The sequence below is a fragment of the Saccopteryx leptura genome, chromosome 8, assembly GCF_036850995.1.
Source record: "Saccopteryx leptura isolate mSacLep1 chromosome 8, mSacLep1_pri_phased_curated, whole genome shotgun sequence".
Classification (NCBI taxonomy): Eukaryota; Metazoa; Chordata; class Mammalia; order Chiroptera; family Emballonuridae; genus Saccopteryx; species Saccopteryx leptura.
Genome location: NC_089510.1, coordinates 1,812,576 through 1,839,943, shown reverse-complemented (window position 1 = coordinate 1,839,943; position 27,368 = coordinate 1,812,576). Strand labels below are relative to the sequence as shown.

The 27,368-nt window shown below is 49.2% G+C and overlaps 1 protein-coding gene and 1 long non-coding RNA gene across 3 annotated transcripts in view; both read right to left on the bottom strand.

Annotated features, from left to right (window-relative positions):
- LOC136379798 (uncharacterized) overlaps window positions 1-27,368 on the bottom strand; it is a 555,021-nt gene that overhangs the window by 66,195 nt on the left and 461,458 nt on the right. The window lies entirely within an intron of this gene.
- PLS1 (plastin 1) overlaps window positions 1-27,368 on the bottom strand; it is a 112,517-nt gene that overhangs the window by 64,504 nt on the left and 20,645 nt on the right. Inside the window, exon 1 of one of the 2 annotated variants that reach the window (XM_066347355.1) lies at window positions 14,902-15,050. The exons of the other annotated variant lie outside the window; for it this stretch is intronic. The gene's annotated coding sequence lies outside the window, so the exon portion shown is untranslated. Of the gene's footprint in view, window positions 1-14,901; window positions 15,051-27,368 lie in introns of those variants that run through there. 2 annotated transcript variants of the gene reach the window in all.

Here is a 27,368-nt window from a genome sequence, read left to right as displayed (position 1 = left end):
CATTGCTGGCTTGAGCAAGGGTCACTCTCTCTGCTGTAGCACCCCCCCACCCCCGTCAAGGCACATATGAGAAAGCAATCAACAAACAACTACATTGACACAACCACAAGTTGATGCTTCTCATCTCTCTCTCCCTGTCTTCTTGTCTATCCCCACTTCTCTCACTCACACATTGGAGTATTAGCCACACAAAAAAAGGAATCTTCCCATTTGCAACAGTACAAGCAGACCAAGAGAGTATTAGGCCAAGTGAAATAAGTCAGAGTAAGACAAAGACTATATATATCATGTCACTTCTGTGTGGAATCTAAAACAAACAAACAAACAAATGAACAAACAACACAGACATAGATACAGAAAGACGGCAGGTTGCGGAGGGTTGGGTGGTGGGGGTACGGGCAAAAAGGGTGAGGGGGATTAGGAGGTACAAACTTACAGTTATCACATAAAAAGTCACAGGGTTAGAATGTACAGCATAGGGAAGACAGCCACTGATGTCTCAACAACGTTGTGCGGTGACAGAGGGAATAGTGGACTTTTTGTGCTGGTCACTTGGGAAGGTGTGACATTTATGTCATGCTCCAGAAATTAATATAATATTGTATGTCAGCTACACTTGGGTTAAAAAGAGCTTTACGCTCCAGAACGAAAAATACATAAGTAAAAAGGACAGAGCCTTCTTTGTCATGTCTATTTGCTGCTTTTCTTCTTGTTCTGGACGCCCAGTTTACATCTTCATGAGATGTCACTGTATCTCTGTTCACAATGACACCAGCTGTCTACTTATACTCTGCTTACACTGCATAGGAGGAGAAACCCCAGAAGCTGAGGAACATCCCACAGCTGGCTTTCCTCTTGTTTTCTGTCCTTGTTCCTCCGAACCATGCTTCATAGAAAGACTTTCCTTCCACAGAATGTGGCCTCAACAATTTCAGCGGAACCTATGCCCCGAGACTCTCCTCCGCTGTGAATAACTCTCGGGTCCCCTGTCCCCTGAGAAAGGTCTCGTCTTCTTCCTCCTGCGGTCTCTCCCTGATCCTCCCGGAACCTTCCTTCCTGTTGTTTTTCTCTCCCTAGACCTCCGTCCTCCCACAGTCAAATCCTCGCCTGCCCTCACAGCACCGCTCAGATTTCACCACCAACTTCTCCACCGCCCTCATCGCCTCTCAGCACGTTCCCCGAGAATATCTAGTGCGCCAGGTTGTTGTGTCAAGCGTTGAAGGCAATCAATGACTGACACAGGGTCCTGGCCCTCGGGGAATTTGCAATCTAGTAAGGGAGTCAATAAGCCACAGATAACGGCGAGGACGGCAAACACAGGAGAGTCCCCTGCTTATCGCATAAGAGCTGGGGCCACAGCTCGAAAGACGCAGGGGACGTGTGTGGGGGAACGGAGTTGGCTGGCTTTGGGTGAAGCTGGAGGGGTCGTTTTCTCCCAGACAGAAGGGCTGGCAGACACCATCGTTCCAGGTACGGGCAGGTGACACGGGCAGGTGACACATCTGAGTCCCCATCAACCTGGCTCACACTGCTGGCCCCACCCTAGTGTTGTTCCCTGAGACGCCGCCCCCACCCACTCTCTGGTCCACTCAAGCTGCTTCCGGCGGCTTTTCCATTCAAACAGCCCGTCCTGGCTCATGCTGTGGACTTCCCTAAAACCGCACAAACCCCAAACCAGCAGCAGCGACCCTGCGTGCCACGAAGCTCTTGCTACGCAGCTCCAAGCTTGGCAACAGTGACAGATGACCTCAGTTTGCAGCCCAGCCGTTCCCAGGCACCTCCAAGCCCAGCACAAGTGGCAATCATCCGAAGGACACTCTGTGGCTCATACCAAGTGGCCCTGGGCAGGGCACAGGCAGCGGCCGACTTGGGCCTGCACCTCCTCCCAGGAGGCCCAGAACCAACACACCCAGGGGCCAGCTCCAGACCACATCAGAGCACCACCCAACCAGCTCCGCAAACAACACACCAGCAAAGGGTGGACGCAGCAGGCGCCCCAGCACGGCTCTACCGCCTCCTGCTCCGAGGGCCAGCCCCTCCCTGCACGACGGCTCCCCTGCTGGGGTCAGAGTCTGTCCTCCAAACTCATCAGCCCGAGGGTCAGTCCCTCCACTGGGGTGCAAACAGCAATCAGGCTCAACTACCACAGGGGTGCACACACAACCCACACAAGGGACCCTCCTGGAGCACCCCGCTCAGGCGACCAGGGAGGCTGCACCCCTGAGCCCCACAGGACACTGGCTATACAAGGCCACTCCACCACGCCCAGGGGGGACGTACCAGCTCTACCTGATACATAGAAACAACCACAGGGAGGCAGCCCCAACGAGGAGACAGAGAAACACACCCCAAGTGAAAGACCAGAACAAAACAGCAGAAAAAGAAGTAAACAAAATGGAGACATGTGATGGTCAGGTGCAGAGTTCACAACCCTGGTTATAGTGTGGAGACTGCCGGGGGTGGGGTGGGGGGAATGGAGGCGGAGGAGGGTCCGGGGGGATAAATGGTGATGGATAAAGACCTGACTTGGGGGGGGGGGGGGTTGGACACAATACACAGATGTGTTGTGGAATTGTACGCCAGAAACTTGCATAATTGTGTTAATCTAGGGGTCCGCAAACTACGGCCCACGGCTGCATGCGGCCCCCTGAGGCCATTTATCCAGCCCCCTGCCACACTTCCGGAAGGGGCACCTCTTTCATTGGTGGTCAGTGAGAGGAGCACACTGACCATCTCATTAGCCAAAAGCAGGCCCATAGTTCCCATTGAAATACTGGTCAGTTTGTTGATTTAAATTTACTTGTTCTTTATTTTAAATATTGTACTTGTTCCCATTTTGTTTTTTTACTTTAAAATAAGATATGTGCAGTGTGAATAGGGATTTGTTCATACTTTTTTTAATAGTCCAGCCCTCCCATGGTCTGAGGGACAGTGAACTGGCCCCCTGTGTAAAAAGTTTAGGGACCCCTGTGTTAATCAGTGTCACCTCAATCAAATTCAAAAATTAAATAAGACAAAAGAAAAACACTGGTTATAAGGATGTTCAATGCTCACAATGAGAACCTCAACAAAGAGAGAGGAAACACAAAAATGGAGATAGAAACTATAAAAAAGAACCAGTCAGAAATGAAGCATACAATAAATGAAACGAAGACTATTATTACAGGGAAGCAACAGTAGATTAGCTGAAACAGAGGGTCAAATCTGAGATTTGAATGGCAAGGTAGCAAAAAAAAAAACCAAAACACCCAATCAGAACAGGGAAAAAAAAGGAATCCAGAAAAGTGAGAATAGTTTAGGGCAGGGGTCCCTCAGGGGGCCGCATGTGGCCCGCGGGCCGTAGTTTGGGGATCCCTGCTTTAGGGTGTCCTCTGGGACAGCAGCAATCATATCAATGTTCGCACTGTAGGGTTACCAGAGGAAGAAGAGAGAGCAAGGAACTAAAATCCTACGTGAAGAAATAATGATGGAAAACTTGCCTGACCTGGTGAAGGAAACAGACATACAACCCAGGAAGTGCGGAGTCTCAAACAAGATGAACCCAGACAGACCCAAAGTAGGACACATCATGATAAAATGCCAAAAATTAAAGACAGAGAGAGAAGATCTTAAAAGCAGCAAAAGAAAAGCTACTTACCTACAAGGGAGCCCCTCCCTCCCCCATAAAACACTGTCAGCTGATTTCTCAGGAGATTCTCTGCAGGTCAGAAGTGAGTGGCACAAAACATTTAAAGTGATGGAAAGTGAGGACTTGCAACCGAGATCACTATGGCCAGCAAGGCTGTCTGTCGTTTAGAGGTTTAGAGTCAGGACAAAGAGCTTTCCAGCCAAAAAAAAAAAAAAAAAGGCTAAAGGAGTTCATCACCACCAAACCAGTGTTGTAAGAAATGTGAAAAAGTTTTCTTGAAGAAGTAGAAAAAAATAGGAATCATAAAATGGAAATAACTATGTACCTAACCATAATCACTTTAAATGTAAATAGATTAAATGTTCCAGTCGAAAGACACAGAGTAGCTGAATGGACAAGAAAACAAGACCCTTACAGATGCTGTCCACAGGAGACTCACTTCAGATCTAAAGACATACACAGACTGAAAGTAATGGGATGGAAAGAGAGATATTTCATAAAAACAAGAGGGAAAAGGCCAGGATAACAATACTTGTAGTAAAAGTAAACTTTAAAACAAAGGCTATAAGAAGAGACAAGGAGGCCCTGGCCGGTTGGCTCAGTGGTAGAGCGTCGGCCTGGCGTGCAGAAGTTCCGGATCCACCCGGCACCCCTCTTTAGCAATAATACACATTCGTGGGCACTCACCACAGACCGAGCCCTGCTCTACACGGTATCTACCGTCTCTCCTCATCTTCACCGCGGGACAAGGCCAGTAATATTACTGTTCCCGTTTTCCAGTTAAGGAAGTTGAGGCCACAGGCTTCACAATCCCTGGGAGGGCTGGGATCCACTCCCGGGGCGTCTGCAAGCCCGGCCCCTCAGTTACACATCCCCTTCATAACAGGGTCCCCACACGTCCCCTCCCATCTCGGTCTCTCAGGTTAACAGGCTGCCACCACCTCCCGGCCAGAGCTGCCCTACCACCTGAATCTCCAAGGTGGAACAGTCAGTGCAGCCTATTATGTAGTCACGGGACATTATGGAGAGAAAGGTCCCGACCGTGACTAAGTTTAACGCCAAGGATCTCATCGGAATGAGCAGCCCAACACTTCCAGCCAAGAATTTCTATGTAAACAATTCACAGCAACAAAGCCGTCCTGGTCCACCTGGGTCCCGGCCCACCTGAGTCCCGGTCCACCTGGGTCCTGGTCCACCTGGGTCCCGGCCCACCTGAGTCCCGGTCCACCTGGGTCCCGGTCCACCTGAGTCCCGGTCCACCTGGGTCCCGGTCCACCTGAGTCCCGATCCACCTGAGTCCTGGTCCACCTGGGTCCCGGTCCACCTGGGTCCTGGTCCACCTGAGTCCCGGTCCACCTGAGTCCCGGTCCACCTGGGTCCCGATCCACCTGAGTCCCGATCCACCTGAGTCCCGATCCACCTGAGTCCTGGTCCACCTGAGTCCTGATCCACCTGAGTCCTGGTCCACCTGAGTCCTGATCCACCTGAGTCCTGATCCACCTGGTCCTGGTCCACCTGAGTCCTGATCCACCTGAGTCCTGGTCCACCTGAGTCCTGATCCACCTGAGTCCTGGTCCACCTGTGTCCTGGTCCACCTGGGTCCTGGTCCACCTGGGTCCTGGTCCACCTGGGTCCTGGTCCACCCGGGTCCTGGTACACCCGGGTCCTGGTCCACCCGGGTCCTGGTCCACCCGAGTCCTGATCCACCCGGGTCCTGGTCCACCCGGGTCCTGGTCCACCCGGGTCCTGGTACACCTGGGTCCTGGTACACCTGGGTCCTGGTACACCTGAGTGGGGGATTCCTCCCCAGCCTGTTTCCTTGTCAGGGTCTGAACTTGACCCTCCGAAACCCATGTCAGTTTAAACTGGAAGTTTTTCAGTTTTTTTACATACATATACATCAAAACACTGTTTTCAAGAGCTGAGACTGTGCGGTACTTTATTTAGGCACCTGAAGAATCCATCCCTGACCCTCATTATCAATCGGAAAAAGGAAGGAATTTTCACATCTGTGTCTTTTCACTTAGAAAAAATCAAAGGGGAAACAGGACATGTAAAAATGGGAACAGCAGGTGTCTTGGGAGCGAGGCTGGTGGGAGTGCGGACGATTTTTTTTTCTCTAGATAGCTGCACAATTTTCACAAAGACTCTAAATATGTTAATTTTATAGCGGACAGGAGATGAAGACGAGGAAAAGAGGGAAGAGGCACAGTGACTAGTTCCTGCCTGACAGTTAGAAAGAAGTTTGGTAAAAAGAAAGGGATAAACCTTGTGTCCTATAGAACAAATCCGCGGTGATGTCTCACGAAACGCCCTACAACCCAGACACATTGTCAAAAACCAATGGCCAGGGCGGTTATTTTTCTGACCTTGTATGGCTTCTCATCTCTGACACACCACGTGTATAATCACACCCATTTACTTCCCTGGTCTATAAAACTCTGCTGGGTAATTTTAATCAACATCTTACATCACTTCCAATTTTTTTTAATTTTTTTCTTTTTTCTTCTTTTCTAAATGAGAGGAAGAGAGATAAGAGAGACAGACTCCTGCCTGTGCCCCCACCGGGATCCACTCTGCAAACCCCCGTCTGGAGCTGATGCTCTGCCCAACTGGGGCCAGGCTCAAAACCGAGCTCTTTTTTTAGTGCCTGAGGCAGAAGCCTCCACAGAGCCATCCTCAGCACCCAGGGCCGAAGTGCTCGAACCAATGGAGCCATGGCTATGGGAGGAGAAAAGAGAGAGAGAGAGGGAGGAAGGGGGGCGAAGCAGATGGTTGCTTTTCCTGTGTGCCCTCACTGGAAATCGAACCCAGGACATCCACACGCCTGGCCGACACGCTACTACTTACTGAACCAAACGGCCAGGGCCTTGCCTCATTTTCAATGACTGGTCCACAGCAGACGTGGTTGTTCTAGGCTTCCCTGCACACTGGACATACATGTAGAACCACTGACACAAAATAACCCTTCAATTAAGTCAATACTTCACGATGGCTCAGTGTTCAGTACTATTTATGTTAACCATCACAGGAGATGATATAGAAGACATACTGGATTCAGTTTCTGTACTCAAAACATTTGTTTTTAAAAGATTTTATTTATTAATTTTAGAGGGGGGGAGAGAGAGAGAGAGAGAGAAAAGGGGGGTTTGGAGGCCCGGGCCAGTTGGCTCAGCAGTAGAGCGTCGGACTGGCGTGCGGGGGACCCGGGTTCGATTCCCGGCCAGGGCACATAGAAGAAGCGCCCATTTGCTTCTCCACCCCACCCTCCTTCCTCTCTGTCTCTCTCTTCCCCTCCCGCAGCCAAGGCTCCATTGGAGCAAAGATGGCCCGAGCGCTGGGGATGGCTCCTTGGCCTCTGCCCCAGGCGCTAGAGTGGCTCTGGTTGCGGCAGAGCGACGCCCCGGAGGGGCAGAGCATCCCCCCCTGGTGGGCAGAGTGTCGCCCCTGGTGGGCGTGCCAGGTGGATCCCGGTCGGGCGCATGCGGGCGTCTGTCTGACTGTCTCTCCCCGTTTCCAGCTTCAGAAAAATACAAAAAAAAAAAAAAAGAAAAGAAAGAAAGAAAAAGAAAAGGGGGGTGGGAAACATCAGCTCGTCATAGTTGCTTCTACTGGGCAACCTGACTGAGTAAACCCAGGGTTTTGAACCAGTGACCTCAGCGCTCCTGGTCAATGCTTTATCCATTGCACCACCACAGGCCAGGCTACTCAAACCGTTTAAATTCATTCATTTATTCATTCAGGAGAGCATCCAGATTTCTTTTGGAAAGCAGGGTTAGTGGCAAATATTTTTTACTGACTCTATTGGAGTGACATTAGTTACTAAAATTACATAGCTTTCGGGTGCACAATTCTATAATACATCACCTGTATATGGTTTTGTGTGTTCCCCACCCCAAATCAAACCTCCTTCCGTCACCTACCTGGCTCGGGCACTCCAGGGGCCGTAAGGGACACAAATAGAAATTTAAATAGCAATGTTTGTATTGTGTGTGTGACCAATAATGTTCAGCAAAAAAATGTTAGGAGATGTTCAAAATGATAAGATCATTTTTAAAGGGTCACAGAGTTGCTGGTGTGGCCCAGACACAAAGAACAGAACGTGTTTAAGGGACACGTGGTGATGGAAAGGGACAGCGTGGCATCTCAGGTATGACGAGAGGAGCCTGCTGAAGAGTAACTTTCTGTGGTACAATTCCCCCCCTTCCCGCACCCGCCACCGTTCCACCACGAAACCAACTGGATCTGAAGGGGACTCGGGCACTTGGTGAAGTGGACACCACCAGGACCACAGGCCACCAGGACCACAGGCCACGAGGACCACAGGCCACCAGGACCACAGGCCAGGCAGGACCACAGGCCACCAGGACCACAGGCCAGGCAGGACCACAGGCCACCAGGACCACAGGCCACGAGGACCACAGGCCACGAGGACCACAGGCCAGGCAGGACCACAGGCCACCAGGACCACAGGCCACCAGGACCACAGGCCAGGCAGGACCACAGGCCACCAGGACCAGAGGCCACCAGGACCACAGGCCAGGCAGGACCACAGGCCACCAGGACCACAGGCCAGGCAGGACCACAGGCCACGAGGACCACAGGCCACCAGGACCACAGGCCAGGCAGGAAATCGGAGACTTGAGCAGATGTCTGCCGGGAGGGACGGCCACATCCAGGGACCAGACGAGGGCTTACATCTCAGGGCAGCTTGTGTCAGGGAAACAAACCCCTCAACTCCTCACCTCATAGCCATGCCGTGACGCTAATCATAAAAATACTACCCAGGGAAGACGGCCGGGTTCAGCCTGCAGTGACTGAGTTTTACCCCGTGAGGACTGGAGCAGCCTTCCCCGATATGGGTACTCATGACAGAAACGACACTGTCATAGGAAAATAAAGATGTTTCTCACGCACCTCAATTCTGACGCCTAAGGATTTCTCCTCGCTACAGGGGCTTCAACAAATCAAACGCACTCAAGACGGCAAGCCATCCCATTCCGAAACGAGCCGCAGAGACACGGAAGTCGTGGCCAGTGTTTGCCTGACACCACCCCCGGGCGGTCTGGGTGAGGGAGGCGTGTTTGTGCCAACGCTGAAATAATCGCTACTGTGCCCTGGGTTCCAAAGTCAGCTTCACCGACCAGCTCCGTGGACTCACCCAAGAAAGCGGCCCAGCTCTCCTCCTCAGCCTTTTTCTTGTACGAAAACACAAACAGGCGAGAGGCCTAAACACATCTTAAAACTATCACAAGGGGCTCTGGTGGGTTTGGCTCAGGGGGAGAACATTGACCCGGTGTGTGGATGTCCCAGGTTCAATTCCTGGTCAGAGCACATAAGAAGCAACCATCTGCTTCTCCTCCCCTCCTCTCTCTCTCTTCTCCTCGCGAAGCCATGGGTCCATTGGTTTGAGTGCACTGGCCCCCAGGCACTGAGGATGGCTCTGTGAAATTCCAGCCTCAGGTGCTAAAAATAGCTCCGTTGCGAGCATCGACCCCAGACATGAGTTTCCAGGTGGATCCTGGTTGGGGCACATGCGGGAGTCTGTCTCTCTATCTCCTCTCCTCTTAACTTGGAAAATAATAATAAAAAAATAAGCCCTGGCTGGTTGGCTCAGCGGTAGAGCGTCGGCCTAGCGTGCGGAGGACCCAGGTTCGATTCCCCGCCAGGGCACACGGGAGAGGCGCCCATTTGCTTCTCCACCCCTCCGCCGCGCTTTCCTCTCTGTCTCTCTCTTCCCCTCCCGCAGCCGAGGCTCCAATGGAGCAAGGATGGCCCGGGCGCTGGGGATGGCTCTGTGGCCTCTGCCCCAGGCGCTAGAGTGGCTCTGGTCGCAACATGGCAACGCCCAGGATGGGCAGAGCATCGCCCCCTGGTGGGCAGAGCATCGCCCCCTGGTGGGCGTGCCGGGTGGATCCCGGTCGGGCGCATGCGGGAGTCTGTCTGACTGTCTCTCCCTGTTTCCAGCTTCAGAAAAATGAAAAAAAATAAAAATAAAAAAAAATAAAATAAAAAAAAATAATAATAACAGCACCAGTCTTCATAATAATCAACACTGCAGAGAGCTGAAAACATACAAAAATGAGGAACCGTGCCAGAGACAAAAGGAATCGGCAGCTCTTGTTTGCACACTGCTCTCCAAACTGGTCCACCTGGAAGAGGTGATGACCTGCGTCCCCTGCACCCCGAAGTTGTACTGCTGGGGATTGGTCCAGGAGAAACTTCAACACAAATAGAGAGGTTGGCAAAACCGGGTTTACACCTGTCCTTATAAAAAATGCAATCATCAATCAATAATAACACGAGAATAAACTTCCACATACTCACAGCTGTAAACCTACTTTTGCTTACCCCATGTATGCCAAAATACAGGTCAAAAGCACAGCACTGTTTACAGGATCAAAAGTTTGTACACCACCTTCATGCCTGATATCAGAAAACTAGATAATTGTAGAATATATTGCATTTCGTGAAGCACTGCACAACAGTTCAGGTGAAGAAGATCATCTGTACGGACGTGAGAAGATCTTGGAAAGGGGTTAAATGGCAACGATGGGCAGCAGGTATCATTTGTAAACATTTCAACCCATTAAAATAGTTCTCCATGCCTGACTAGGAGGTGGCGCAGTGGATAGAGCGTCGGCCTGGGACGCTGAGGACCTAGGTTGGAAACCCTGAGGTTGCTGGCTTGAGCCAGGGGTCACTGGCTGGACTGGAGCTCCCCAAGTCAAGGCACATATGAGAAAGCAATCAGTGAATAACTAAGGTGCTGCAACTATGAGTTGACGCTTCTCATCTCTCTCCCTTTCTGTCTGTCCCTGTCTCTCTCTCTCACTGAAATGAATGAAATAAAATAGTTCTCTGTTATTAATGGAAATTTTCATGACAAATACAGAGATGGACAGGAAGAATAATTAACATGTGCCAACCTCAAGACTGTTGGCGGGGGTGGGGGGGGGTGGGGAGGCCGGCAAGATCTCCAGGGTCTTATTCCTCACAGAAAATAAAGAGCTGATATACAAAATAAACGGCAAATTGCTGACATTTCTTCAAGCTGGAGAGAGAAAAATAGGAGTCTATATTACATTATTCCTTTTCACATTTCATTATTTTATAATTAAAAATACGATAGGAAGTTGAAACAGAAGCATAGTGCATTAGGGCACATCCCACAACTGCGTACAGTGGTCCTTCTTTCCACAATACGTTTTACTTAACCCTCCTCTTTACCTGGTTTTAAACGAATATATAGGTGAAAACCTATTTCTAAAGCGAATGACGTAGTCACTCCCCTAAGTTAACATTTCAATTTGGGAACGCACAGGAAAAGCTTAGATGTGTGTCGGAATCTGTTTTTTAGGCTTAAATAAAAAGCACCTGGAGTGAAAGGCTACAGCGTGAACCGGGGTGGACGCAGCAGACCAGCCTAGATGCGCCTGCACGAACATGGAACGGACGGCACAACCTTCTGCACAGGTGATGTGAACCGACGGGCAATGCACTTTATTTTTAACCCTGAGAACCACCCCTAAATGGAGAAAGAAAAGCTACTGTTACTAGTAAAGAAACTCGAGCTCAGGAAGGTTGAGTAACTTGCCCCACACCAACCACCCAGCTGGTACACGCTTGAGTCATATAATTAAAACCACAGAGTCAAGGTCCACATTTTCCCTCCTCCATAAAAGGGGAGGTTCGGGAAAGCACTCTGGACCTGCCACACACAACGGCCTGGACTTCTTCTGCTTTAGAATTAGTCTGACTCTGCCGGACTCCTACAGTCTTAGGAAATTTTGCTGTAGTTCACTTCAGAATCTGAAAATAGCATTAATGAGCTGATACAATGTTTCTCTGTGTGTGTGTGTTATGTGTTTTAATGCGATGGATTTTCCCTTTAAGTCTGTTTATTCAGTTAGGATAAGCGTCTCCAGGCAAATTTGCTAGAGGTTTTACCTTTAGTTAATAATAATGGGCCCTGGCTGGTTGGCTCAGTGGATAGAGCATCAGCCTATCCACTGTGGATGTCCTGGGTTTGATCCCCGGTCAGGGCACACAGGAGAAATGATCATCTGCTCATCTGCTTCTCTCCCCTCTCCCTCTTTTTTCTCTCTTCCCCTCCCACAGCCAGTAGCTCCATTAGTTCAAGTGTCAGCCCAGGCATTGAGAATAGCTCAGTTGATTTGAGCATTGGCCCTAGATGGGAGTTGCCAGGTGTATCTCAGTTGGGGCTGGGTTGTATGCGGGAGTCTGTCTCCCCTCATCTCACTTAAAAAAAAAAAAGAAGCATATCCTAATATGTCATTCATATTTCTAAAAATTATTCCTTTTAGAAAGGACTTCCAAGCAGTGACAGTCACTTACTTATAAGGATAAGTTAACATGCAATGTAGCAATATATATTAAAAATAAATAAATAAATGGGGTAAAAATTCAGAATAAAACCTTAGAAGTCATCTGGTCCAATCCCTTCTATTTACAGCTGAGAACAATGAGGCCACACCTATGGACCCAGAAGACAACAGTCACCAAGAAAACAACCATCTCCACCGGAGGGCAGAAGTAAATATTGGGGGGGGGGGAATATATTAGGGAATGAAACTAGACTTATAAATATCTAACATATGTATCTTCAGGAGTAGCCTTCTTACTTGGTCCTGTGGACAAAGGATTCCATGACACAAACAGCTCAAGGGGACGCTCCAAGAGAGAAGTAGTACATGCCACAAAGCACAGGCTGGACAGTGGACCGTCACGCCTTTGACCATGACCAGCATCTGACAGCCTGCAGTTTATCTGCACACCTACCTGGTGAGTAGATTAAGAGATGACATAATTGAGCTGATATCCAACCTATCTTCACCAAATGGGCAAGCAGCTTTCAAAGATACCTGCCAAGAAACTGTGTACGGAAAACATACTACAAGTACAAGAAAACGGGTAGCTCAGTTGGTTACAGCATCCTCCCAATGTGCCAAGGTTATGGTTTCGATCCCAGGTCAGGGCACATACAAGCATCCACCAACGAATGCATAAGTCAGTGGAACAACAGATTGATGTTGCTCTCTCTCTCTCTCTCCCTCTCTAAAATCAATCAATAAATTCAAAAATAAAAATTTAAACCAGGCAACTGTGACCAAGTTGGACATACAATTCAAAATGATCAAGACAATCAAATTACAGCCTTACATCGTGAGGGGCAATAAACAGAGCCCTGGGCGTACACTGTCCTGTGAAATGTTACATAAGGGTATTATAAAATCCTGGCGAACAGCGCATTTTTTGCTAGTTAAATAGAGTGTCTTTTCTATCCTGCGAGACTGAGAATTGGGTTGGAAAGATCTGGGGGAGGGGAGGGGAGAAGGACAGTGAAGGAACCCTTAAAACCATCAATCCCAGTAGAAGGATGTAATCAGAAAGGTCGATACACTTGAATAACTCTCAAAGCAACTCAAGCCCAGACACACAGCGACGACGGGAGATTCAAGTCAGCACTTGGAAGAAAAAAAAAGCAAGGATAGGTTGTGCTTTTCAGCGCACCCCTGCCCAGGGCCACTCCCCCGGGCCGTGGTCCTGAGGGGGTCCTCAGCAACGGGGGTCTTCTACAGCCCTGTGACCCTCGCGGGCGGTCAGCATGACCACAGACTTTCTTAAGGCTGGAAAAGGCCACGCCATTAGTAGCATTTGTAGCTATGCAAAGTAACACAATAAGGGTAATCAAGTATCATGCTTTGGTCAGTAAACTGATCCAAACTGGGGATCATAAAGGAATGCTACGCCCGCCCCGTCCTCTGGGAGAACACAATTGAGCGTTCAGGCTGGTTCCTTAACGCCAGGACCCGCGCCCGCCTCGGCCTTTGTTGGAGTCTGGACATGATACAGGAAGGGGAATTCTGATTCCTGAGAGAGTCACAAAGGGTTGGCTTCTTTTTTTTTTTTTTTTTCTCCCTCTTTTAAAGAATGACGTGAAACTCATCCACGGCACTCACTTTCTGGAGCTCACCGTCTTGATGTGTCTGTCCGCTTCTCTGAGAAGCACCCCAGTGCCACCCTCTATTCTGACTCCCCTAAATAAAGCCAGGGCAGGTAGAGAACGTCTTCACCTTGGACTTCTGTCTGAGAGCTCGGGTCCCAGACAGAGGGGAACTTGCATTTAAAAAAGAGCCGGCCCCTTTTCTTTTTAAGAAAACTCAAAAGAAGAGTGTATTTCACTCTTTGGCATAAAGAACCTATGCAAACGGCCAGCGGTGTCGGTGACCAGGTTTCCTGGGCATGCATCATTTAAGACCTTCTCAGCTTCCCGGGGCGGGGAACTGCTCCTTTTCTGCTTTTACTAAGAAAAGAGCTTCAAGGGAGACGGGCTTTGTGGCAGCTTTCTGGAGCAAGGACAGATGGCGGCTGGGGGTCGACTTCAGAAGCGGGGATGAACGCTCAGCGCGGGAGGGCTTATCTGTACACTATTCCGGAGGAAACTTTCTCTGGGAAGTCTGCAGCCTCGTCTCCAATTCAATAAAGCCAGCGACTACAGCTCGGCTCGGGAGCCAGAAGAGCCCAAGCTCCATGTGCATTCTGGTTCTTAACAACCGGGAAGAGAAAGCCTTCATTCCACGCAGACCTCCTCTGCAGACTTCAGACGCCTGCATACCGTCTCCCCACACCCCTTGCACTGGTGACAGTCCTTGTCACCCTCTGTCTTATACACCAGTGGGACCCTTTAGGAAAAAAAACAAAAACAGGAGTTTTGCTTTTCCATGATTCAACGGCAGACTAGAAGAGAGCCGTTTGGTCGGACTGTAACAATCAGGCTCCGGAGCAGTAATTACCCGTGCCCCGTACATTACATTCTAGCCGGCACAGAGAGAGCACATTCAGTCACATCCGTGTTTTCCTAAGGCTTTTTACACACTTCTAAATGGAAGATCGAAGCTCAATCAAAAACTGTACATGAACATTCTTTTTAATCCAACCCCGAATAAGCCAAAACAGTCCTTTTTGTACCTAACGAGTGCTGCGTTAAGGAAGCTGTCTTCAAATATGAAAAAATGAGAGAGGGTTTAAGATGATATGATCCTTATACCACGATTAGTTACAATTTGCATTGATTAGGCAAAGTCTAATCCCCAAAGCAAGAAATGTCCTAGAAAACAAATGAACAAACAAAAAACACCATGAGGGTATTTATCTCAATTTAACAATCTTACTAAAAAAAAAAAAAAAAATTAAAAAAGGCAGTTCTAGACTCTGAGACTACTCTTAACATAAAGGAAAGTTTTGCATACCTGCTTCCACTGGTCTTATCCCCTGAAATTTGGAGGTCCAAGAAGACAAATCCAGAAAATGTAAAACACAAGTCTCTCTAAACCGTGTCTGTTCCCAAATAGTCCTCGGCCAAATTCAGCGTTTGACCAAAGAAAACAAGCAACTCCACACTGAAGTGTTCTGCCTGCAAGGGCAGATTTTAATCTAAAAGAACTTGGTCTCAAGTAGAAAGGCCAATTTGCAACATGGGTGTGGTTTGGAACTATAAAAAAAAAATCAAGAGGCAAAATGTAGGCGCCATCAGCATTTCCGTGGATTCTGACTGTGCTGAAGGTGTTATCAGGATGCTCCCAGGAGCCTTCGGAGACCTCTCCAGCAGGTCTTCCCCTGTGGAACGGGGCTGCCCTGTGAGCCCTGACATTTTTATTAACAGATCTTTGCCATTCTAATTTTGAAGTGGCAACTTAGTTTTCGCCACTTGAAACAATCATTTAGCAATTAAGACGACATTGGGATTCCTGTAAAGAATCAGAAAACTGTGTTCAATGTTACTCCAACCAACCAAAAAAAAAAAAAAACAACACAAAAAAACAAACAAAAAAAACCCTACTGAATTTCTTTTGTTTACAGTCACTGGACTAATTTCAAGCGAAGGTACAAAATTACCTTTGAATGATAACTGGAAACATGGTATAGAATTACACAGAGCTCAAGCCAGGGAGTGCCCAGAGGGGAATCGTCCCATTCCCACTCCATAGGGAAGGCAAGAACAAGTTCACGTATAAAAATCCCTCATCTGCTCTCACGGAATGGTTACTTCTCGGAGGAGGAAGTGGGAACACCTTTGATGGTCGCTCCATAAAAGTAATGAACGGCTGTTATAAAACCGCTTCACAAAGTGAAAGAAAAAGTGAAGGTGTTGTGTGTTACAAGCCAGTTTAAAAAGGAAAGTACACGCATCGTCTAATTCCATCTCTGTGAAATTCTAGAAAATGCACGCTAATGTACCACACTGTGTACGGTGGACAGCACGGAGAGCAGTGGTCCCCGGGGGGACGGGTGGAAGGAAGAACGCCCTGACTGTAAAGAGATGTGAACAAAACTCTGGAGGGCAATGAAAACGTTTTGCATCTCGAGTGTGCTGGTGACTTTGTGGGTGTATTAAACTCTATGAAGTCCAATTTCCTGGGTGCTGTCTGTGAGACCCAAATCACACCTCGATGACTGTTCCAAGTAGGCACACACCTGTGCACTGAATATTTAAGAGGCGCCCGTATTAAAGAGGGCTCACCGCTGCTCCACGTGGCCACAGGATGGTGCTGAACGAGGGCCACGAAGCAGAAATACCGGGAGAAGAATTCTGCACCGATAAAAGGAAACACCTTCGGGCCCTGGCCGGCTGGCTCAGCGGTAGAGCGTCGGCCTGGCATGCGGGGGACCCGGGTTCGATTCCCAGCCAGGGCACATAGGAGAAGCGCCCATTTGCTTCTCCACCCCCTCTCCTTCCTCTCTGTCTCTCTCTTCCCCTCCCGCAGCCAAAGCTCCATTGGAGCAAAGATGGCCCGGGCGCTGGGGATGGCTCCTTGGCCTCTGCCCCAGGTGCTAGAATGGCTCTGGTCGCGACAGAGCAACGCCCCAGAGGGGCAGAGCATCGCCCCCTGGTGGGCAGAGCATCGCCGCCCCTGGTGGGCGTGCCGGGTGGATCCCGGTCGGGTGCATGCGGGAGTCTGTCTGACTGTCTCTCCCCGTTTCCAGCTTCAGAAAAAAAAAAAAAAAAAAGGAAACACATTCGGTCCGAGCGGTCCCACCCGGGCTACCTGGGGAACACCGAGGTGCTCTTCCCCGGGCCTGCTCCCACACAGGCTCAAAGTACATTCTGGGGGTGCAAACGACACTGTGTTTGAGGTTCCTACATAGAGAGTTGGATGAATGTTTCTTGCATCAAAAATTCCATTATTTTGGCTGAACAGGTGGTGGCTCAGTGGACTGGGACACGGAGGACCCAGGTTCGAAACCCTGAGGTCACATGCTTGAGCGCGGGCTCACCTGGTTTGAGCAAGGCTCACCAGCTTGAGCCCAAGGTCGCTGGCTTGAGCAAGGGGTCGCTCTCTTTGCTGGAGCACCCCCCCCCCCACATCAAGGCACATGTGAGAAAGCAATCAATGAATAACTAAGGAGCCACAACTATGAATTGACACTTATCATCTCTCTCCCTTCCTGCCTGTCTGCCCCTCTCTCTGTCTCTGTTTAAAAAAAAAAAAATCACTATTTCAAAGAGAACCCTTAATGGATGTTTGTGACCCTGCCACCGTGGTACGATCATGTATTTGGTGTTTCTGGTCCCCCCCTCCAAAAAAAAATTTCACTTTGCAGGAAATTATCCATTAAAACCCAAGGCCTCCTTTTAAAAAATGGATCCAGTATGGTTATTTCCTGATTGCTTTTTAAGTAATATATAAAATGAAAATACTTGGAAAATAAGAAAATTCAAACTGATCTTAAGCACGCCATTCAGAAACGGGCAGAACCCCGTGGCGAGTTTCCAGGCTCTCTCTCTGCACGTGTGCAGAACACACGTCGCCGTCGCTGTTCTCTCTTCAACACGTTGGTGTCTCTCAACAGACAGGGTGGGGCAGCAGCAGGTGTAGAGTCGTTCACATGGAAAATAACACAGTAACTGACAACTCACACTACAAGAACAAGCTGTGTTTCGCATTCTCACGCGGTAAGCCTACTGCTGCCCCAGCCTGTACGGTGTGAGCTAACTTTACTTTCTTTTTTATTTATTTATGATTTTAATTTGTGTTTACAGAGATTCAAGTGTCCCACCGAATATATCTCCCCCCACCCTCTTATTCCCCCTTGGCCCCCCCATGTCCCCTCCCCCCAATGCCGTCCCCCCTTCCCTCCAGGATTTGCTGTCCTGCTCTCTATAACGCTGTGTCATGTGTATATACCTTCATTAATCTCTTTCCCTTCTCTGATGCCATCTTCTCTTCTACTTTCCCTCTGAGCGCTTTCCCTCTGGTCCCTTTGATCCCATCTCTGTCTCAACTCCGTTCCTCAGTTCACATTGTTCATTAGATTCCTCAAATGAGTGAGGTCCTATGATGTTTTTCTTTCTCTGCCTGGCTTATTTCACTCAACATAATAGTTTCCAGATCCATCCATGCTGTCGCAAAAGGTAAGATTTCTTTCTTCCTCACGACCGCGTAGTATTCCATTGTGTATATGCACCGCTGCTTTTTAATCCACTCGTCCACTGACGGACACCTGGGTTAGCTAACTTTATCACGTAAGATGTTTCCCATCTCATCGAGCGTTTTTGGAAAACACGCCTTGCATACTTCTGTTAGTCGTCCACGTCGTGACTGCACCAGGAGCGATTTAATGAGCACTCGTGTTGGTGAGGGAGGGGCTTTCCAGCGTGTTCCCTTTGGAAATAAGGCTCCCACACGCTCGAGCTCAGATCCTGCACAGGAAACGAGGGGACACACGGTCCTGCATCCAGCGTCTCCATCATTTTATCCACCGCATTTTGTTTCACGCAGTTTCAACGTCCACTGTGCCGGGAAGTACGGTAGACACTTACGATGAGCGGTGTGGTGGCTTCTGCCTCCGCTGACGCTGGTTTGGTTTTGTTTTTTTCATCTTGAGTGTCTGCTGTGAAAATGTATTGATTTTTCTTTTCTAAGTGAGAGGCGGGGAGGCAGAAAGATAGGCTCCGGGCATGTGCCCCGACCAGGATTCGCCCAGCAAGCCGTCTGGGGCGGATGTTCTGCCCATCTGGGGCCGCTGCTCCATTACTCAGCAACTGAGCCGTTTCAGCGCCTGAGGCGAGGCCATGGAGCCATCCTCAGTGCCCGGGGCCAAATTCCTCAAACCATTCAAGCCATGGCTGTGGGAGGTGAAGGGGAGGGGGAGAGAGAGAGAGAGAGAGAGCGAGAGAGAGAGAGAGGAGCAGAGGGGTGGAGAAGCAGATGGTTGCTTCTCCTGTGTGCCCTGACCAGGAATTGAACCTGGGACTTCCATACGCCAGGCCAACACCCTACCGCTGGGCCAACCAGCCAGGGCTAAAAGGCACTAATTTGATCTCAGTTAACAACTCAGTAGAAAATGACGTCATGTGAGTCACCCATCAGGGTCAAGTGCATGGTGCAGTTTTAACAGCCTGTGAAGGCAAAAGTATTGTTTGAGCTGTTACAGATACTCAATAAACACTGGAAAATAATAAACTGGATTCAGAGTTGCTTGTGTAACTTAAACTACTTGATACAACAAGCACACTTAGAGAAGAACCTACTGTTCCATCTTTGCACCTTTGGGGCACAAGCCATACTTTTAAAATCTCTGTAAACCCATAGATCTGTTTTTTGGGTTTTTTTTTTAATTTTTTTTAATTTTTTTTTTTTTTTTTTTTTTTCTGAAGCTGGAAACGGGGAGAGACAGTCAGACAGACTCCCGCATGCGCCCGACCGGGATCCACCCGGCACGCCCACCAGGGGCGATGCTCTGCCCCTCCAGGGCGTCGCTCTGCCACGACCAGAGCCACTCTAGCGCCCGGGGCAGAGGCCAAGGAGCCATCCCCAGTGCCCGGGCCATCTCTGCTCCAACGGAGCCCTGGCCGCGGGAGGGGAAGAGAGAGACAGAGAGAAAGGAGGGGGGTGGGGGGTGGAGAAGCAAATGGGCGCCTCTCCCATGTGCCCTGGCCAGGAATCGAACCCGGGTCCCCCGCACGCCAGGCCGACGCTCCACCGCTGAGCCAACCGGCCAGGGCCCCCATAGATCTGTTTATAAGAAGTATTTCCATAATACGTAAAGAATTTTTTTTCTTTGTCTTAAAAACAGTTCATTTCTCAAACTTCTAAAACATCAGGGTAACGATTAACCTTGAAAGGGGTTGTAACAACTAGTGGTCATAACTAGAGGGTTCTGGGATTATCACTTTGGTTTCTTGGTCAAAGTGTTGGTTTTGTAGGAGAATGTGTGCAACTTCATCAAGTTATTATACACTTATGATTAGTACATTTTTGTGCTTGTATATACTATACATCAATTAGAGATTCAAAAATACAAAAACAAAGGAAAAGAAAATAAAAATCCTAGTTCCTTGCCTCCTACGTTCCAATTAGGTAATCTGTCCAGACATGAATTAACATATTTGGTAAAAGTAAACCAGAAACCTCATCTCTAAAAATCCAAGTTTTACTCATTTTATTCTTATCATTTTTTTTAATTTTTTTTTTTTTTTACTGATTCATTTCAGAGAGAGGAAGGGAGAGAGAAAGAAAGAGACAGAAACATTGATCAGCTTCTGCATGCTCCGTGACCAGGGATCAAACTGGCCACCTCTCACATCGGGACGACGCTTCATCCCACCGAGCCACCCGGCCAGGGCTCAGTTTGACTCACTTTCAATTAAACATTCCTAGCACCGTTCCTGTATGAACAACGGTGCAAGGAAACAAGGCACATGCCTTACAGGGTTGGGGCGTGTGGACAGCATAATCAAACTGCTGAAGTTTAATAACTTCACATCAGTTCGACACGTGGTTTTCTGAGTGCCTCCTCGTGTCCAGGATGTCGCAGGGGCTTCCTGCACCTGCGGACTGAGGGAGAGGAAGGGCAGCGGCCTCAGGGAAGAGCCCAGAAACCAGCCCCGAGCCCGGCCGGCGACAGGCACGCCTTCCATCCTCTCCGTCCAGCGACTGGGAAGCGTGAGTGGGTTCCGCCTGTGAGCACCTTGGACGATGTCTCTGAGAATAAGCGGGTGTCATAACTTGTCATCAACTTGTATTTTTTTTCTTTTCTTCTTCTTCTTTTTTTTTTTTTATTATTTTTATTTTTATTTTTTTAGCAAGAGAGAGAGAGAAGAAGAGAAAGAGACGAACAGGAACAGACAGGAAGGAACAGAGATGAGCAGCATCAATTCTTCATTGTGGCATCTTAAGTTGTTCATTGATTGCTTTCTCATATGTGCCTGGATTGGGAGGTTACAGCAGTGTGAGTGACCCCTTGCTCAAGCCAGTGACTCTGAGCTCAAGCTGGCGAGCCCACGCTCAAGCTGGCAACCTTGGGGTTTTGAACCTGGGTCCTCAGCATCCCAGGCCAAGGTTCTATGCACTGCGTCACTGCCTGGTCAGGCATAGACAGGTATTATTATGAATACACGGGCAGAAAGAGTTTTTAAAAGGACAGCCGGAGCGGCTGGAAGCGCGTGAACAAAGCTGCGTTGAGTCCCCAGAGCACATGGTGTGCGGGGAGAAGCCAGGAGCAAATGATCCCGGCGGAGTGATGTGCCCATTGCAACATCCATCCTTCGTTCCTGGACCAAAAAGGACCAGAGAAGCAGGCATTGCGTGCATCGCTCCCCGGGAGACACACAGAGGTGGGCACTGCTGCAGGTCGGCCCGAGACATCCTGCGCAAGAGTCCCGACACATTCCTTTCAATAGGACCGGCTCTGGAATCCAGCAAGCAGCTCTGGAATCCGGCCCTGAGGTGACCCTGATACAGAAAACGACCCACTTACATCACATTTTCTCACACACATCAACGTAGTGCCCGCAGCCCCACCAGCACCAGAACCAGCACCGGAACCACCGCCGTCTTATTTGTCAACAGAGGAGACAACGTGTCTGTGGCAGCCGTAATAACTCCCCCCAACGTGCCCAAGACCCGAGTCCTCAGAACGTGTAGCGAGCACGTGACCTCACAGGGCAGAAGGGGCTCTGCAGACGTGATCAAGGGCGAGGGCGTGGCATGGGCAGATTATCTCGGGATGCCCAGACAGGCCCAGTCGAGTCACACGAGTCAAAGAGCAGAGAACGTTCTCTGCCGGGAGAGGGGAAACAGAGGAGGAGGTGGAGGGGAGACTCCAGGTGTCAGAGGGCTGGACCCACCCTGCTGGCTGTGAAGACGGAGGAGAAGGGGCCAGGAACCCAGAAATGCAGGTGGCCTCAAGAAGCCGGAAGTGGCCTTCAGTTTGTGCCCTGTAAGAAACGGGGGTCTCACCCTGGCAAGCTGGCTCAGTGGTAGAGCGTTAGCCCGCCGTGTGGAAGTCCCGGGTTCGATTCCCGGCCAGGGCACACAGGAGAAGCGCCCATCTGCTTCTCCACCCCTCCCCTCTCTCTCTCTCCCTGTCACTCTCTTCCTCTCCCGCAGCCAAGGCTCCACTGGTTCAAGCACATCCGCCCCGGGTGCTGAGGACGGCTCCAGGCCTCTGCCTTAGCGCTTGATGCCGGCTGACCCCAGATGGGCAGAGCATCAGCCCCAGACGGGGGCTGCCAGGTGGATCCCAGTCATGGCGCATGTGGGAGTCTGTCTATCTCCCCTCTTCTCACTTGGATAAAAAGAAAAAGAAAAAAGAAATCAGAGTCTCAGGCCTACCACCTCAAGAAACTGAATTCTGCCAATACCACAAATGAGCCGTGGAAAGGATCCCCCCTGCCCGGGGCCTCCGGAGAGAAACACAGCCCCACCCATACCCTGATTTTAGCCCCGCTGAGCCCCATGTTGGAACTGTCAGATAATAAATGTGCTACTTAAGTCACTAAATCTGTGGCACTTTGTTACAGGATCAACAGAACACGAATATGGGCTCAGAAGAGTTTTATTCAGAACAGGATGTTCTCATTACCTTGGCCTCACGTTGCCCAAAAGAGAGAACAGCTGTCATCGGGGAGAAGTGGAGGAGGAGCCAATACTGGCTTCACACAGTTCTCCTTAAATAAATAATCTCTCTGAGAGGTGATACACACTTATTGGAAAGTTAGTCAAATATTCAGTTTAGTAGCTAAAAACAAACAAACAAACAAAAACAAAAAACACTACAAAAATTAAAATAATCAAGACTGTGTTAACAACGATAAGCACTGGTAACTCCCTGCCTGAACCCCCCCTAACTTAACAGACTGGGGCCCAGAGACTGCTGCAGTCGACACGAAATGCCACCCAGCAACTGGGTGCCGTGGTTCTCATCAGTGGTGTTAAGACCACCCTGCAGAGCTTACTTCAAATGTTCATTCCCGACCCTGGCCAGTCGGCTCAGCGGTAGAACATTGGCCCGGCGTGTGGCTGTCCCGGGCTCGATCCCCCGGGAGGGTGAAGCCCACATTGGCCCGGCGTGTGGCTGTCCTGGGCTCGATCCCCCGGGAGGGTGAAGCCCACACCCGGTTCTTAAGGTTCTATAGCTTCCATACTACGCCTCCCCCCATCCAAGGGCGTTTGTAACTTCTGCACCAAACTCAGAGCCTCTCCTGGCTGCCAAGGGACAAGTGGCCCCCAGGGACCACATCCCAATCCTGCCTGAACACATGTCCTCTGTGGCTCACTCAGTGTCTTTTAAATTCTGGAGCTAACACATAAAAATGAGGATACCGGCCATGGCCAGGTAGCTCAGTGGATAAAGCATCCTCCCACCGCACCGAGGTCGCGGGTTTGATCCCCGGTCAGGGCACGTAGGAGAAGCAACCAACAGGTGCACAACTAAATAGGACAATGAAGTGGAACGAGGAGTTTGATGCTTTCCTCTCCCTCCCTCCCTCCCTCCCTCTCTTTCTGTTTCTCTCCCTCCCCCTTCCTCTCTCTCAAATCAATGAAAAAACGTTTCGTAAAAATGAGGACGTGGACATAAAATTCACATTTGTATTATCTTCTCCACAGCTGGCTGTGGCCTCCACGATCTGTCACAAAGTCATCCTTGTAGGAGTCACGAACGAATGGACGAGTGTTTACCCCAAAGTGGCCCAGACTCTCGGAGGGCAGAGGACTCGACGTAAAAAGACAATCTTCTTTTGAACATCTCTAGATCCTTAAAAGACCAGGACTCATGAAAAAGATAAAATAAAGTATAAAACAGCCAAACCTTGTATTGTTAGAGGACAAGAATTCCATAAAAATCCAAAGTTACCAAACGCAGCATCGTATGGCACATTTAACTTTTTAAAATTACATATAAAGCAAAAAAAAAAAAAAAAGAAAGAAAAGATGTTTATTGTCTCCGAAAGACCCTATTACCCGATAGCCCTTTCTATTTCGCAGTAAACTAGATTACAGAGGATTATTAACTAATTAGGAAGTGATCATTGTGCAATAAAAGTGTACAAAATCTTTTTTTTTTTTTTGGTCTCAAATTATCTGTTATTGGCATGGACGATGAACTGGTTGAAATGATTGCTATGTCACCATCAAATGACGGCCGTGTCACCGACGGAGACTGACTCCATAGTGGCACAAGTCTGGGTACCTCTTGAATTTCTGACTGTTGGCCATAAGATTAGATCAGTCAGTGTCAAGGTGAAAACATTTGATTTTCAAAATTCTTCCTTCTCTTTCTCACTTTCTTCTTTCCAAGGCCAGCACTTATGCGGGAAAAATACAATGTATCCCTCTGACTCCCCTTTCTTCTCAGAGACCTCCTAGGAGGAGAATGGATTCTGTTGTTCTTTCCCTCCTGGTTGGACACAAAACAGGTCCAAGAGTGAATTCAGGGCAATTCTCAATCATCCGCTAGGTATCTTTCACAGGTGCGTTCGCTGAAGACCTAACCTTTTCTACTGACCAAACGGAAGGAACAAACGAAACCAGGGCTCGGGCCAACCCACAGTGAAACGGTCCACTGCGGTGACGAACAATGGCTCCTTTGGAGGACGAGTTGCACAGTGCTTTCGTGTACTGTGTCACGTGCAACAGAGTCTTTTGTGAATTCTATATACAAAGTATCTGTAGTAGTTACACAGTGCTTTCGTCACGTGCCACCGTGTCTTTTGTGAACTCTATATACAAAGTATCTGTAGTAGTTACACAGTGCTTTCGAGTACTGTGTCACGTGCCACCCTGTCTTCTGTGAACTCTATATACAAAGTATCTGTAGTAGTTACACAGTGCTTTCATGTAAGGTGTCACCTGCAACAGTCTTTTGTGAACTCTATATACAAAGTATCTATAATATGATTTTTTTAAGCTGAACAAAATGCATGGCTTTATGGTCAACCCACCCCTGCCCCGACCCTCGGTGTGAACTCAGGAAGCTCACGGAAGAGGAACACTTCAATGCGCTATTTATCCCACGTGAGTCTGAATGGATGATCTCTGCTTGTGCACAGGATCAACAGAAAGAGCCAAAACTAGGAGGACGCTCCCTTCCCGAACGTTTTCTCTTTCAACTGCATTCTTGCTTTTTAGGAAAAATAATCTTTTAATCTTTAGTTGCCACTTCTATTTACTTACATTGCAATAAAAAAACAAACAAACAAAAACCTAGTTCAACGACTTCAATAAAACATCTATTTCAGGGCCCTGGCCGGTTGGCTCAGTGGTAGAGCGTTGGCCTAGCGTGCCGGTTCGATTCCCGGCCAGGGCACACAGGAGAAGCGCCCATCTGCTTCTCCACCCCTCCCCCTCTCCTTCCTCTCTGTCTCTCTCTTCCCCTCCCGCATCTGAGGCTCCATTGGAGCAAAGTTGGCCCGAGCGCTGGGGATGGCTCCATGGCCTCTGCCTCAGGCGCTAGAATGGCTCCGGTTGCAACAGAGCAACGCCCCAGATGGGCAGAGCATCGCCCACTGGTGGGCGTGCCGGGTGGATCTCGGTCGGGTGCATCGGTAGTCTGTCTGACTGCCTCCCCGTTTCTGGCTTCAGAAAAATACAAAAAAAAAAAAAATTACAAAACATCTATTTCAGTACCCAGGAAGGCAGAGCAAACATACCAGGATGTGCACAGCTCTGGAGTCGGAATTCCTGGGAATGAATACATACTCTGGGGTTGTTTTTTTTTGTTTTTGTTTTTTGTATTTTTCCGAAGCTGGAAACGGAGAGAGACAGTCAGACAGACTCCCGCATGCGCCCGACCAGGATCCACCCAGCACGCCCACCAGGGGGCGATGCTCTGCCCCTCCGGGGCATCGCTCTGTCGCAACCGGAGCCACTCTAGCACCTGGGGCAGAGGCCAAGGAGCCATCCCAGCGCCCGGGCCATCTTTGCTACAATGGAGCCTCGGCTGTGGGAGGGGAAGAAAGAGACAGAGAGGAAGAAGAGGGGGTGGGGGTGGAGAAGCAGATGGGCGCTTCTCCTGTGTGCCCTGGCCGGGAATCGAACCCGGGACCTCTGCACGCCAGGCTGACGCTCTACCACTGAGCCAACTGACCAGGGCCCATACTCTGCTTTTTAACCTTGGGTACATGTCATTCCAAATCCGTGTTCTCACGGCCAAAAATTGAAGATGATGATGATGATATCAACTTCAGAGAGTCTGGGGAAAGGGTCAATTAAAATAAACAGCAAGGAGCTTAGAAAAGAACCTGAAATTGAAGAGGTGCTCAACAGATGTTAGGCATTATTTTGAGTATGTATTGGTGATTTGTGATTTTCATAAAATTTGTGGTCCCTAATAGTAACATATATGTATGTGCTCCCACGTACATTACCTATTTTGCATAATATATAAATGTGACTATTGCACGTTAAAATGTACATGTCATGCAAAATTAGACATAATTTGCACAGATGACATTCGCCAGTAACTGATGGAAAGTTGCTTACTGAAGAAAGAAGCTGGAGGGAATTATGTGGAAACGCTGAACTTGAATAATAACTCAGGAAGGCACTGCCTCTACTGTGCGACTCTAACACCATTCAGCGCTGCTTCTGGGACAGGGGTCGTCGGCAACCTCGGCGCCACAGGCCAAGTCTGGCCGACAGACAGCCTGCTTGGACCTGACCTGTGAACTAAGCGTGGTTTTTGCACAGTTCAACCGTTGAAAACAATTCAAGAGTGATCGTTTGTGACATGTAACAAGTATAAGAAATTGACACTGTAATGTTCATGGCCATAAGTAATGCTTCCCGGAACACAGCCAGGCTCATCCACTTACATGTGTTTGCTGTTGGGGCTACAAGAGCAGAGCTCAGATGCTGAGCCGGAGACCACCTGGCCCACGAAGCCCAGAATACTTACTAGCCTGTCTCGATACAGAAAACGTGTGCTGACCCGTGGTCTACCCTGTTGTTTCCACGAGGACAAGGACTGCAGGAGCGGAGCTCAGCGCCTGGCGCATGTGTTCAGCACCCATGTGATGAAAGAACAGGGCACCAGCATAGCGAGCCCAAGGCGGGGCTCCCGGCACGTCCTAAAGATCACTGCTCTCGAGTGACAGAGAGCCCTTTTCAAACAGAGAACAAGAGAGAACTGCTCGCGTCTGTGTAACCCAACGAGGGTCTTTGTTACGGCCGCTCTCGTTCTAAGGGTGTCATTTAAGGCCACGGTGAAGCGAGTGGAAAAGGGCAGATACTGAAGACAAGTTGAAGAGGAGTTCTGCACTTCCCATGGGAGCTCTGCATCACGGAAATGCAACTGAAGAAAATCAGTCTGGAAAAAGCATTTATACAAACAAAATACACACACACACACACACACACACACACACACACCCTGGGGCCCGAGTTCACCATAAACTCATTTCTAGAAGTGGCTACAAAGTTTGCAAAGTCTT